The sequence below is a fragment of the Gallus gallus genome, chromosome 2, assembly GCF_016699485.2.
Source record: "Gallus gallus isolate bGalGal1 chromosome 2, bGalGal1.mat.broiler.GRCg7b, whole genome shotgun sequence".
In the NCBI taxonomy this organism is placed as follows: Eukaryota; Metazoa; Chordata; class Aves; order Galliformes; family Phasianidae; genus Gallus; species Gallus gallus.
In genome coordinates this window covers 67139042-67153536 of record NC_052533.1, presented here as the reverse complement: position 1 = coordinate 67153536, position 14495 = coordinate 67139042, and the positions used below count along the sequence as shown (strand labels likewise).

General features: G+C 39.6%; 1 long non-coding RNA gene across 4 annotated transcripts in view; it reads left to right on the top strand.

Annotated features, from left to right (window-relative positions):
* The window catches only part of LOC101748992, a 54589-nt gene that overhangs the window by 28607 nt on the left and 11487 nt on the right, over positions 1-14495 (top strand). For all 4 annotated transcript variants that reach the window (XR_005856343.2, XR_005856340.2, XR_005856337.2 and 1 more), the window contains 2 exons: positions 1147-1227; positions 6874-6981. This is a non-coding gene — a long non-coding RNA (uncharacterized LOC101748992). The remainder of the gene's footprint in view (positions 1-1146; positions 1228-6873; positions 6982-14495) is intronic.

Sequence of the window (14495 nt, the reverse complement as noted above, 5' to 3'; positions counted from 1 at the left end):
TTTTAATAAGGCTAATAAATATAACCAGTTTTGGAAGGTGAAAAAAAAAAACACTGAGCTGACTCTTGCCATGGCTGAATGTGATGGCACCCGCTGATTTCAAGATGCCTGGGTCAGCATGACCTTGGATAAAAGTTCAAATCAGTCCAAGACTGGACAGGACTCATCAGTGGTACACCATCCTCTGCATGGAGACTAGGCAGTTTAGAGACTGGATTCTCAGTTTTGACTGCTAAAGTAATTGAATCATTTCAGAAAGTTTTAGCTGCATTTTTCTTCATGCAAGTAGCTCCATGGTACATAGAACCATAGACTCATTAAGGTTGGAAAAGATCATCAAGTGCAACCATCAGCCCATCTTCACCATGTCAACGGCAGTGATTCTACCTCCTCCCTGGGCTGCCTGCTCCAGTGCCCTACCAGTCTTTAGTTCTTCCTAATATCCATGGTTTTGTGCTCACGGTTATGGATACTATGATTCTGGACACGTCTTCAAGATAGGCATTTTTCAATGCAAACCCAAGGCTTTTTTTCTTTACCTCTTAACGACTTCACACATGCCATAGAAAGTCCTTAGCTTGTTAATAAGGCTCTTTAAATGTTTATGCTTTTGTTGTAACCTGTCACTGTTTGGTTTAGTGAGTATACATTGTGGTACTACAATATATTGCATTGCCATGGTCCTCCTGTGAAAATGACAGAGGACTTTGTCTCTGAATATATTCATAATATATTAAGAATAAATAAACATACAAACAGGCAGTTCTGCAGTTCCTCACCCTCAAAGCTGACTATTTGAGCCTTCTTTTTCTTAAATGACTCTTCTTAGCTGTTACATGGGTGGGTGGACAGATGTTTGCAATTATGTCCATATATGTGGTCCACAGGTATGCCAGAGCTGAGGAATCTGGCGCTTTGTTAAATATTTTCAAGTAACCAGCTGCTGCATTTCTCCATGCAGCCAAACCACACCAAATGGAAATGTACTAAAAGAGATGGGTAAAGTGAAGTACTTTTTTAAAAACAGAAAAATGACTCATACTCATAAAATATAATTACTGTAGTAATTCTTTAAATATACTGACCAACGACTGGGGGAAATTTCAATTGACCGTTCATCAGAGTAATTTTTGCTTCATCTACCAGCAGGCTGGAACTGGAAGGGAAGTTGAAAGGACCCATGCATCTGTGGATGAGGGGATCACAGCCTGTGGCAGAGCACCTCAGGTATGCTTCTCATGGTGCCATATCGTGTGCGAAGTTTGCAGTCACCTTGAGCAGGGGCAGGCTGGGATCGAGCTTCCTTTCAGTAAACACTCTTCAGCAAGTTGTGGTGCTCAACATTCAGCCATGAGGTATTCAGAAAGACAAATGTGTTATGAAATAAGGAAAGTGGAAATTCCCGTTTTTTATAAATAACCACTAAGCATACACTGATGACATGCTTTCAGTTTTGCTGGCATTACGAGTTGCTGTGTAATTTTTTTCTGTTATCTTGTGATGGCCCACTGAGCTATTTTAGGGAAGGTACCAGAGGAGATGTGAGACATCGGTCCTATATACTGAAATATAACTGTTGCATCATTCACCATTGTACTGTGTGCTTCATCTACCCTTCCTTCTATAGAGCAGGTAAAAAGCAAGTGTAGAAAATGCAACCAGATAGAAAGGCAAAAAAGGAAGTGAAAACAATCAATGGAAGTTGAGGTGCTTTCATGTTTCACATGCGTGCATGCATATATGAGCATGCACGTGCTGTGTTATGCCAGGCTCTCAAAGGAGCCCAGAGTCCAGTAGCTGTTATCCAGCCTCTGGGGAGCAGGATTTATGTGCCTGTGGTTTTGTTTGAGAAGTGCAGACAGAGAAGAGTCTGTGTATGCTATATTTTATGCTGTGAGGAATTATAGTTGTAGAGCATTGTCAATTCAGTAAACAGTTCCTGAACAAAACTTCAGCTGGCCAAGAAGTGGGTGACAGATCTGGGTGGTTTTTTTTTTCATTTCAAAATAAGCTATTAGGAAATTGTCTTCTTCCTGTGCATTTTAAAAAATGTGTAGAATTTGATATCAAGGTTCAATACTAGTGCATAAGACTAGACCGATAGATCCAGAAGTGGAAGGCTAGCATTCTGTGTTTGGCTTCCTGAGCCTATACTGTCAGGGGCAAAAAATACAGGTATCCAGAAGACACAGCCCGCAGATTTATACAGTCTGCACACCTAACTGAAGCAGGATCCACTTGTTTAAACTATTTCTCATATTTTTTTTTTATCCAGGACTGGCTTTATTGGGCGCCCAAATTCCTGGACCCAGCTCCCTAGTTGAGCTCAATTTATTGAACTTTCATTCCTAAGCCATGACATTTTGCGTAGGAGTCTTTGGACTATTCCCATAAATGGTGTCATTCCCAATAGCGCAAGTGAGCTGTTTCAGGTGACTCTAAAGAGTGTTTGGTGATAGAAATTTGCACCACCAACACCAGTGGGAATTTTTAAAATTGACTTTAACAGCAAGAGGATTCCTCCCATTCTGACAATGAGATTCTATCTTATTGTGAAGTATAGGTCTTTGTACTTAGACAGATCATACCATATAAATATGATATATTTAAATCTGTTAAGGGTGTAAGGGAACAATCCAGATTTACAAAGTTTTTTTTTTATTTAGATTGTGCACTGTAAGTGTACCATAGAGGGCAATGAGTACTGAATTTGTGTGTACTCCAAATGACTTGACCTCCTAAAACTGATGATTATTATGTTGTCTGGCTAGCTACCCCACAATCACTATTCTCAAAGACCTAAGCCAAACATACTTTAACAAAAAATTTAAAACCGAAAACATTGAAATAAATAATTTTTAATGCATTGAAAACATTACAAATCTTTGGGAAGTAACCTGTACTGCCTTTAAGAGGTTCCTATCATTACATGAGACATCTGAAAGTGTTTGGGATGCAACAATGCAAAACAAATGGAATTACTCACTTTCATTTCAATCTTGGTACGAATACAAAATCTTGCACTGAATACTCCAAAATTTGCAGAAACCACAGATGGTGAAAACAGGGCTTGAGGGAAAATGCTTTGCAATGAAACAATGACAAAATGACAAGCAACACTCCCACACCACAGAACTATAATAAAGTGATTTGATGGGGTGTGCTGATGAAGCTGACATTTTGTGGCAAAGAACAACAGCTATGTTCCACCCTTTCTGGTACTTTTTTTTCAAGTGTAGATGTGTGGGAAGAAGTTCCCTTTGGTTCCAGTTTTTAAGGCAGCGTAACATCAAAAACATAACAGAACCGTGTAAACACCAGTACTTTTTCAGAAGTTGCCTCAGAAGATAAGCATTGAGGTATTCTAAATACCCAGTAGAGACACTGCATTGCAGGAATTGCCAGGTCTTCAGAGCCTGTACAAAATTGCACACTCTTCACTGCCTATAGTAAGGGTAGCCCTCACAGTTTATCGTAAGACTCTCGGTACTTTTGTTTCATTTGAGGTTCTCTAACAAGCCCACATGTTGGTAAAATTTCAACTGAAACATGAGATGTAAAGCCAAGCAACAAATAATTGCATTTTATTTTCCTAATTTCCATTGACATCAAGTTATTTGCATAAACTCTCAATATACTCTGCTTTAAAATAACAAACAAAACTGAGTAATGGAAGCCATATCAAAGAATTATCCTCTAAAATATTTCCATTTGACGCTCCTTCTGAAAGCAAAACCATTTTTATTTCTCCATACATACCACGAATGGTCCTTGAGGTTACATTACCACACTTACGTTACACACAAGAGGAAGATCTGGTCCACGTGCAACCTCATGAGCACCAAGAGGCCTGTATTCCCTTCTGGGCGAACACTGGGACAAGGGGATGCATACGCATTTGGTTGTATACTGCACCCCAGTGTCTTGCGTGTAAGATGGGAACCTCCCAGTCTTCTGGGTGCTAGGAGAATAAGAATCCACTGGTGTGGGAAGTGGTAAAGAGAAATTTCATACAGGTAACCGTGAGCAAATGCCACCACCAAAGTCACCCAGCATTTTAGCAGTTCCTGTTTAAGCAGGTACCAAGTTTTTCATAACAAGTAAAATCTCTCTTTTTTTCATGGTCAGCATAGGTGAATTTTGTAGAGAGCATCTGGTAACACCCCTCCACAGGGACTTACTTGGGTGAAAGATCCTGCTTTGGTTTTATGGATCTTGGTTATCTCAAAAAGGATCTGGCATCTTAGAGCAGTTGCAGGAGGTGCAGGGTTTTAGATAGCATTGCCTGCATGTTGTGTTTTCATTCTCTTATTTTCTCAAATGCTTGAGAAGTGTAAGTAAAGTTGCCTTCCTAGAAGAAGCTTTTCTACACTGCCAGTACCATAGTAGAGGGGCAAATCCAGATGCTGCAATAATAAAGAAACAAAGAAGAGTAGAGGAGAATTTTAAACAGGAGGGAAAAAAAAAAAAAAAAAAAAAAAGAGGATCCCTGATGAAAGAGGTGAGCAAAAGCCCAACTATTCCAAATTGGACCAGCCAGCTCTGCACTCTAGTCACTGCCTCTGGGAGCTGCTTACCCTCCTGGCAAATATCTCCCTGGCCTGGGTCAACTGGGTGAGGAAAAACATACACTAAGATGGCTGAGACCCCTTTGCAAAAGGAGGAAAAAAAACCTCCTTCTTGGACAGCTTTTTGGAAAGCCATAAAATCAAATGCAGTTCATAACACATGCTGTGTGATCAAGCAGAGCTTCCCCTTGCTTGCCAGAACTCTGCCCAGGGACCAAGAGGTCTTTTAAAGGCTGCCTGTGGTATTCTAACATTTGCTTTCATACACATTAAAATAGATTATTCTGAGGAAACTAACCCAAAACATGTATGTGTTTTAATATATCATATTTCTGATTACTGGTAATTGCATTACATTTCTAAGAAGATTCAGCCCCATCTCCTCAGCAACTCTTATTTATCAGTTGCTTTATTAAAAATCCCGTGGTTTTTTTGATGACCTGTTTCCTCATCAAAACCTTGGAAGTCTCAGATGATTACAGCATCCCAGCCTTCTCAAACAGAGCTGTCCGCCAACATAGCAATTAATTAACCTTGCTGACCAGCCATGCCCTTTTAAGTGTTTCTTACATTCAAAATTACATATAAAATAAATACCTGATGATTCATTGAGCAAAGGGAAATTTGCATTATTGCCTGCTTTAGTCAGCAACTTTGAAGCCTTACTGCTTTCTTTATGAGGCAAAGCAATAAAAGCAACATAAGCACGTATCTAAATTGTGCCTGCCAGGTAGTTAGCAGTCATGGGGGTTCATTGGATAACTATCTGACGTCTTTCCACAAGGAACACTTCCTCTGGTAGAACATCCTGTCCAGACAGCAAATACAATGGGAAAAAAAGACCACTGTGAAAGATGCAGAGACTCAGGAAAACTCAAGTCTAATGTGTCCATGAGCAAACATATCTGACCTGTATTACCCCAACAAGAAAGTGTTGTGATAAATATAGCACTGTTTCAGAGCCTGCTGGCAATTATCATTCAGTCTGATATATGGTTGTTTACAACACGAGTGAACCTGCTTGTCTGGGAGACTGACCTTGGAAGACATTCCACCATGACAACCAGAGAAGGAGATTTAGGAGGTCATAAAAACCTTTTACACCTTAGCCAGTTTAACAGATGAGCCCCCGCAGATGCTTGCATGCACAAAACTCAACATATCCTGTCTAGAAATAATACCTACCATGTTTGCTTACAGAAAACTGATGGACATCCTTGTTAGATTTAAGACTAACCTATTTCATATATGTCAATTCCAACAATTAATTTCACTGTCTCTAATCTTTTCTGTGTAACACCTCCAAAAGCATAAGTGCAATCAGTGCCGCTCTTTTTAGAACTGAACAGATTTTTAATAGTGAATATTTGCTAATGTTCAGGTGTTTTTTTCCTCCACATTGTTTTAGCATTTCGATGACAACAGACTTGCCATCCCTGTAGGTATGCCTAAAATCTGTAAGTAAAAATGCAGTAATTTAGATTCACTGGAACTGAGGGGGATATGAAAAAAAAAGTTTGTCTTTAAAAATGGCTGTATTTCATCTAGAGCCACAAGTATGGTAGTGCATCAATTATTAAAAAAAAATCGATGAAAGAGTAAGTTAAAGTTGTTTGTGACCCATAACTATGCATGCTTGTACTGTAAAGGCTGGATTTCCTTGAACCACAGAACTTTTTTTTCTGGGTTTTGGCAGTTAAATGCAAAAAAACCTCGTGGTTTCACAAAGAAAGGCTTGCGGTGCAGTATACACATCTCAAAATATATTTCCTTTTCAAAGTCCTGAACTAAAAGCTTGTAGTACAGCAGAAGAGTAGGGAGGCCAACTGTACAGCAGTAGTTCATGCTAAGGACTTTTATTATGTTTCCTTGAATGAGAGACCATTGCTGGGCAAGCATCTTTCTGTTGAAAAATGCCACGGGTTCCCTTGCAATTGAATTACCGCAGGACACGGTCCAGTAATATCGGAGTTTTTCACAATGCCAAAAAACTAAGTGAAGATGTTGAGACTCAAATTGGCATGAAGGAAATATCTGGCTAAGAAATGTGTGTGTTTCTAGGGGGCTGTCAGGTTCAAATAAAATTCTAGGAAATGAATTTGGATTGACAGCATGACTGATTTCTCTTCATTTCAATGAACGTAAGTTTGAAATCAGTCTTACCATGATAAATCTTATGCGTATAAACACTTCTAACCAGTATTTTATTAATACAGCTGGAGGACTATCTAATAAAGTAAAATATTTTGCCTTTAAGATATTTTTCATGCCGGTGTGCTTTACAAACCATATGTTATTTCTACAGCCTCCCTTGCTCTTGGATGTATTCATCACACTGAACCCACAGCCCCATGTGGGATGCAGAGTAATGCCCACTGCATATGTACCAACGAAGTTACAGACACCAAGAGAGGTAAGGAACACCTTGCTTGTTGACAAGGTTGAACACTTTTATTTCACTGGTATTTTAAGGTTCACCAAGTTGGTTTTTTTGGAGTTAAAACTGGACAATTTGATTGGCATCCAAGTGGTTATTAAAAACAGCAGGTACGTCAAAGAACAATTCACGCCATTCCTGCATCAAAACTAAACTAATATTTCAATAGGAAGAAGCTATAATTTCACAACATAAGCAATGCTGGGCTGATATTCTTCTTGCATAGAAGTGAGAACTAGAGGGTGAGTCCATCTGAGTGTGACCCAAGCACTGTCACCAAATGCACTTTGCATTTAGACAGAAAGCATTGGAGCCTATGAACTGCTGAGCACTTCTTGCTGGATGTGCTGGTTTTCAGCTCCCATGGCTGCCAGTGTGAAACAAGGGCATCACATTCCACACGTAGTATTTATTCAGGCCTATATAAGACAAACTAGGACTTTTGGTAGAGATGATGGCAGAGCAGTCTGCCTGATCCATCCAACCAGTCAGTATGTAACAGGACTGTTCAACAGGAAATAGAATGGTAGAAAATAGGTGTCACGGCATTTCAAAGGATGTTGGAATGGCCCACGAACAGCAAAATGCAGAGGAAGTAACCTCGTCAAAATAGAGATCTTTGGAATTCTAGCAGAGTCCAAGCTAGCACTGAAGGTAGCGATGAGGTGAAGGAGATGGGAGGTGTGCAGAAGCACAGCAGCCCCATCATTCCCTGGCACAGGATTTGAACCGTATTTGTGATATAGAGGCCCATTTTTGCCTCTCTTCCCTATAAAAACTCCAGTCCCTGCATTAGGGACAGACTGTGAAAAGTACCAAGCTCCCAAACCTGCAGGATGACTATCCCAGAGGAGTGAAGAAAATAGGTGCTTCTGAAAATCCCAGTCAATGGTTTTTTGTGCATGTAGACGTTTAAACGACACTGGAAATGTGGCTCTTAGGTGATTAAACCACCTTCTACTGGCAGTTCAGTATTCAAAATGAAACAGTTTATTAGGCATCAGCACACAGCTCTGAATGTGTTCGTAAACCAAAGCATAGCTGGTTTCCCTAGATCAGTCTATGGTAAATGTATGGAAATGTGCTTCTTGGCTGAGAGGGGAGCAGCACAGCCTAAGGGTTAGGCCACAAGACTGAGACGAGGCTGTGGGTTCTGCCTCTGGTTTGGCTCTGGCTGCAGTGCAAATCTGGGCAAGTCATTTCATCCCCTTGTGCTTCCTGGTTGGAACCTGTAGGCACTACTGTAACACAAATAATAATAGGCAGCCATTTATAGTAGTTACTGCTAAATTATAAATAAATGATTAGAAGGTTCTTCTAAAATCTTGTTTCTGTTTCTCATCACACGTTTCTAAAAATAATCTGTAATTTTACAAGTATTACAGAAATAGGGAAATAAAAGAGTGAAAATAGTTAAAGTGCTTTGAGGTAAAATACTGTGTTTCCCTTATGTGAAGAATATCTCAGTATTTTTACTGGCTTTGAGACCAAATGTGAAGAAAAGCCAAACACAGAAGAATTACTATATGCAAAACATTAAGAGCAGTACACAAGGAGGTGTGTGGGAGATATCCTGCATATATTAGTTGGCAAAATGAATTTCTGCTGAGCTGAGCTTCTTAATAAGAATTACTCATTGTCTGCAGCTTGGACAACTTGCAACATCATGAACATGCATGTATTCATAACAGATGACTCTGAGGTAATGGAAGCGATTAATTCCTGTGGGGCCTTACATTCTTCATAGCCCATATTTACTTGAGATGTATCTATTTGCAAGGGAAAACAAAGTCACTGGGGTCAACTAAGGGGTCAAATAAATAAATAAGATTGGATGAGGTCTGTGTTCTGCCAGCCTTCTTCAGGCAGGGAGTGTTACTCAAATTTGCCAGAGTTCCTTAAGAATAAATGAGAGACACGGTGGAACTATGAATGAGGAAGAAGGGGAGATCCTAACTCTCATAAAATGAAAAATACATATATTTCCCAAATTATATTTTTTTCTTTACTCACAGTAATGGCAAGTGGAATTTTCACATTAGTAGAATGATTTGGGGAGGGAAAAAAAAAAAAAAAAAGATCCAAAAGATGATTTCTCTTATTTTGAATACATCTTCAGTAGTTGTTACTTGTTTATTTCAGAATGCAATGATTGGGCAAAAGCTGCTCCACTCACAATGGGAAGTCACCTCTGAGCTATTTCACAGGTGTCAGAAAAGAGCAAACACATAATTCTGAGGATGTGCATTTTCCAATGCTGTATTTTTCCCAAGGCAGTTCTTTTTACCTGTATAAATCTGTAGAACCTTTGGTGGAAAATAGGAATTTTAATCTGAAAAGAGAAAGAAAAAAAGGAAAAGAGAAACAAAAAAAAAAAGGGGGGGGGGGGGGGGGGGGGAGGTGGGAAAAGGGAAAAAGAAAGGAAAGAAAATAAAAGAACATGACAGGAAAAGGAGAACATCACAGAAAAAAAACCACAGAAAACTTTCTTAGAAGAGACCAGCAGGTGGGAGTGTTGACTTTATCTCAGAGCATTCAAAACAACACGAAGATTATTTTTTTCTGTGAAAGGGCAATTTCCAAGAAATGAGCAAATTAATCTTATCTGTGTTTTGCTACTTTTTAAGATATTGTCCTTTATATCACATACCAGAGTAAGCCCTTTTTCAGAAGTATTCCATTGTCCATATATTGCTTTTGGCACCATGTCTTGTTTGGAAGATAAAGGAAATTCTCATTTATCGGGGTTTTGCTAATCCAACTTCAGTACTCACCACTCTCATTGGTAACTGGGAAACTACCGTTCACTCTGGCAAAGGTACTTCCCTTTTTCAAGAAATCAGAATGGTTGGAGACATGAAAAACAAAACAAACAACCACAACAACAACAAAAAAACCCATGAAAACACTTATATTTATGTGGGCAAAGAGAAATGGGAGTATTGGATGTATATATCTTAGGATTGGTTCTAAGACTTGGATGTATTTTTGGAAGTTCACTTGCAATTGAAATGGGGTAACAAAAGAAAGGTAGGAAAGAAAGAATGGAAGGAGAGTTGTTTCTGTGCTGGAATGGGGAAGTGATGATGAATAATCTGTAATGTCACTGTCTCTAGCTCATTCTTTGTTTGGCCAGGAAGACACCTAGCACCACGGTTTTCCACCATGCATTAGTTTGGAATACCTCTATGCTTGTGGAATTCATGATTAGATATCTATGAGCTGTAGTGGGATCACTTAGCAATTGAATCCATTCTGCTGTGATTCTGCAAGCTGGAATTTAGCCATTATGCTATGATGCAAAGCATGGCATCTCTGAGTGTATCTTAGCTCTGTTTCCTCCCAGATCAGATATAGGAAGTTAAAGCAAATTATTACAGCAGCAAACAAAACCTGAAAATAAAAAATAAATAAAAAAAAAAAACCTTTAAATATAATCTTAACGAACTTCAAACAGTAGTACAGAGGAGACATAGTAGTAGTGCCACAAACAATAAGAACTGAAACAAAATGTAAAATGGTAATTTACACTGCTGAGAGAGAGCAGGGCTCTCCCACAATTCTGCCAACACACCTCCACTCTTTCATGCTTGCTGAATTTCCAGTAACACCCATTCCTGTGCAGAGAGATCTACACATGTTATCACATGTTGTGGCATCCCTTGAAGCTAAACAACAAAATGATGTGTCCCCTTGGAAGAAGACAAGAACTTTTAACACATGTGAACAACATCTCCCACCAACTCAGCATCTCTGTATATGGAGGGATACCAGTGTCATGCCAAAGTATAAGAAAATGTTTTTCCCTGCCATGAGAGCAGTTCTGGCTACACTGCAATTTCAGTTTCTACTTTAATGTTGTTCTAGCATCAATCTTGAAATAACAAGGCCTACTGCATAACATTTCCATTTGCACTGAAGGTACAAAAATAAAGAAATATGAAATCTGTGGGGCAGGAAAAATGGAGACCTGAAGTGAGAAGTTCTATCAGCAATGACTCATGGTAGTAGTTTTGTACAATAAACAACAGGAGTCCTCAAAGGCCTATCTTCTTCCTCTGGAAGCCTTCAACTTGTATAGACAGTCCAGCTGCTTTTTAAAACCTAATCTCTCAGCCCCTTCAAACAAGCAGACCCAGCATTTCCACAGTCATTCATCAGTGTTGGGATTCCTGAAGAGACTGTGTATTGTATGTCAACCTCCTACTGCAATTCTAAGCAAGCTGAGGGCTGGTAGGAAGAGAGTTAGTGGAACAGAAATCAACCTGTATCCTTTATAAAATGATTTAGATCTTTGCTACGAATCACCTGAGATTATATGCTCCATAATAATCCTTTCAGATAAAACATGTAAAAATATGTAGTAACGGGTCCAGAGGATGGCCACTAAAATGATCAGAGGGCTGGAGCACCTCTCCTATGAGTCAAGGTTGAGGAAACTGGGATTGGTTAGCTTGGAGAAGAGAAGGCTCTGGGGAGACCTCATTGTGGCCTTCTAATATTTGAAGGGAGCATATAAACAGGAGGAGGAATGGCTGTTCACGAGGGTGGACAGCGACAGAACAAGGGGGGATGGTTTTAAACTAAGACAGAGGAGGTTTAGCTTAGATATTAGGAGGAAGTTTTTCACACAGGGGATGGTGACGCCCAAGGAGGCAACCTGTTCCAATTGCCCCATCCCTGGAGGCATTCAAGGCCAGGCTGGATGTGGCTTTGGGCAGCCTGGTCTACTGGTTGGCGACCCTGCACATAGCAGGGGGGTTGAAACTTGATGATCATTGTGGTCCTTTTCAACCCAGGCCATTCTATGATTCTAGGATTCTATGATTTTATGATTCTGTGATTCCATGATTCTCTTTCCTTATGCATTTGTTTGGGTTTAAGTCTATTAATGTTTTAAATAAGAATTTTACAAGTCTCTAAGTTATTTCCATTTCCAAAAGTCATTTTTGGATTCTGAGACCACTAGCCTTACAGCTGTTGGCCTCACAAGGAGCTATTTCAGTCTAGAAAATTGATCATATGCTACTAATTCACTTACACTGTTCAGAAGATGCGAATACAAAATCTCTCTGCCTGTGTTAAGGTCCTCTGTTACACTGAAACCCACAGTATCTCAGAACTTCCCACTTAACCATACTTTCTTTTTTTTTTTTCCCTATGTTTCCAATTGCTTCTTTGACTCCTAAAAAAGAAAATCCACATTTAATGTTTGCATCTACAATATTATTATTTCAGTTTGCTACACCACTCACTTTAGTGTTTTTCAAACTTTATGTAGATAAAAACGTGGAATATTGTAAGGGTTGATATTCCCGCAAAGTGGTTCTTAAAAGGCAAGGCACGTTTTGAAGGGGGAAGGAATCTCCTTACTGAGCTTTTGAGTTTGATACCTTGTTTTGCAATGAAATTCTGATTTAAACAGAATAGTTTATCTCAGTACTATTTACAAGAGTGAATAGAAAGGATTATGCTGAACAATGTGTGTTCTTAAGTTAGGAATAAAATATGTTCCTGCACACATATCAAGAGCTATTTCATAACACAAACAGAAGCTGCTACGTATTTCCTCCAAAAGTTATGGTTCCTATTCTATTCATGGCTAACTACACAGAGTTTTGATTTTTAACAGAATTTAGATCTTTTATATTCACTTCCCTTTCAGTTTCAGTTAGCTGTAATCTAGAAAGTCAGGTCTCCAGCTTATCCTCTGAGCTCTCTTGAAAGTGAATCACACATTATTTACCCACATTACAAATTACAGATACTCTGTCTCTGTAGATCAGTACCCACAAACCTCAGTGATCCTGTGAGACTCCACTACAGTTTAACCAAACAGGTACTGAAGTTGAAGCACTATTCATTTATATATTTACTGTATTATCAGGTAGATTTGAAGATGGCATTCTTGGCACATTCTTGAAGTTAGAGACAAGTCTTGCTTTTGGTGGAGAAGTGCAGTCATAGTCATCTTACATAATAATCAAACTGATTTGCCAAGTTCAGCAGTACAGTACCAGAAGTTCCCTAGCAGAAAACTACCCTTGGCCAGCAGTTTTCAGTGGCTGACCATCAAGACTAGAAAACTGTACTGACTGGGTTTTGATAGGGATCAGCCCTAGAACCAAAAATATTCAATACAATCTGTAGTGGAAATGCTAAGTTGCGGCCTCAACCAGTGATTGAGTACCTGGTGGGAAGGCAGGGCCAACCCAGGGGAGCTCAGGTGCAAGCAATGTACCTGAGTGATCAGAAAGAGTGTTCATTACTGGGGAGGTTAAAAATTCACTGTAACGTCAACAAATTGCAGTGATGTTCTGGACAAAAAAATGAGATTATAGTTAAGTAAGTGCAAGATATGATGATCAGGCAGAATTCACCAGAAAATAAAAGCAGGACAAAGAGCAACTTACAGGGGACATTTCTGTAGAAATGGCTGGAGAGAATGTGCTGACAATATACTGTGTGAGAAACAATATGTCGTGGTGTTGTAGGGTAGGAAGACATGCTGCTGCGTTCCAGAAATACGGGTACAATTTGTAATATACACAGTGTGATCCTTTTCTCTGCTTGGCATTAGGAAAGACTGATGAAAAATTGGTTTTGGAAATGTTACTGCAATGTGATTTGCCTGAGTTGTATTTTCCTGAATTACCATCATTGAAGATAGGTGTAGAAAACATCTGTAAGAGGTGCTTGGAATAATTGAGGTTGTCCTTTCTAAAGGAAGGGAAGTATGATAAAAGTCTGAAGACCTTAACAGGCTGTTGCAATGACGAAGAGAATAATCTCTTCCCTCCATCTATGCAGATAAGCATGGGAAGCATTTAAACAGTAACAAGGTGCATTAAGGTTAGACGTTAGGATGAACTTGTCTTTTGCCAGTGGTAGAGCAGCAGTGGAGACCACAGCACAGAAACAATAGATTCTCTGTCTACTAACAGGCGAGACAGTCATGGCTGAGGGTGAAAGATGAATTTAATGAACAATAAATGTCCATCCCAAGCAGTACTGCAAGTTGGATTTTCCCAAAGAGAACAGTGATTTGTAGTTACTTAGCAGGGAAACTGCAGATATTGATGTCCCAACTCAGCAGGCTGCAGGACAAGGTAGGTGCATCACTCATGACATGGGAGGAAGATGGCAGGCACAGGGGAGTGCTGGTTGCTTGCATGGAAAGAGATATCGGTGCCACGAGGGAGGGAATACGGTCTGGAGGTGAAAATCAGGAAGTGAAAGGATATTACCTGCTTGCTGCTACTCAGTGATAGTGGTAAAGGAGATAACAGGCTGGTTTGAATTCAACTTTGCATGCAGCTGATTTGCTGACTGGTATGCTGCAGCCAGGGTGGAAACACATTCCCCAGTGGTAGAACTTTCTAAGCTTCTGAAACTGTAGCCTGGCTATGTTACAGCTTCTATCTCCTTCCTTCTGTTCCCTTTTAATACTACATAGAGTACTTCTCTCCATGCTAAAAATTGCAGCTGCC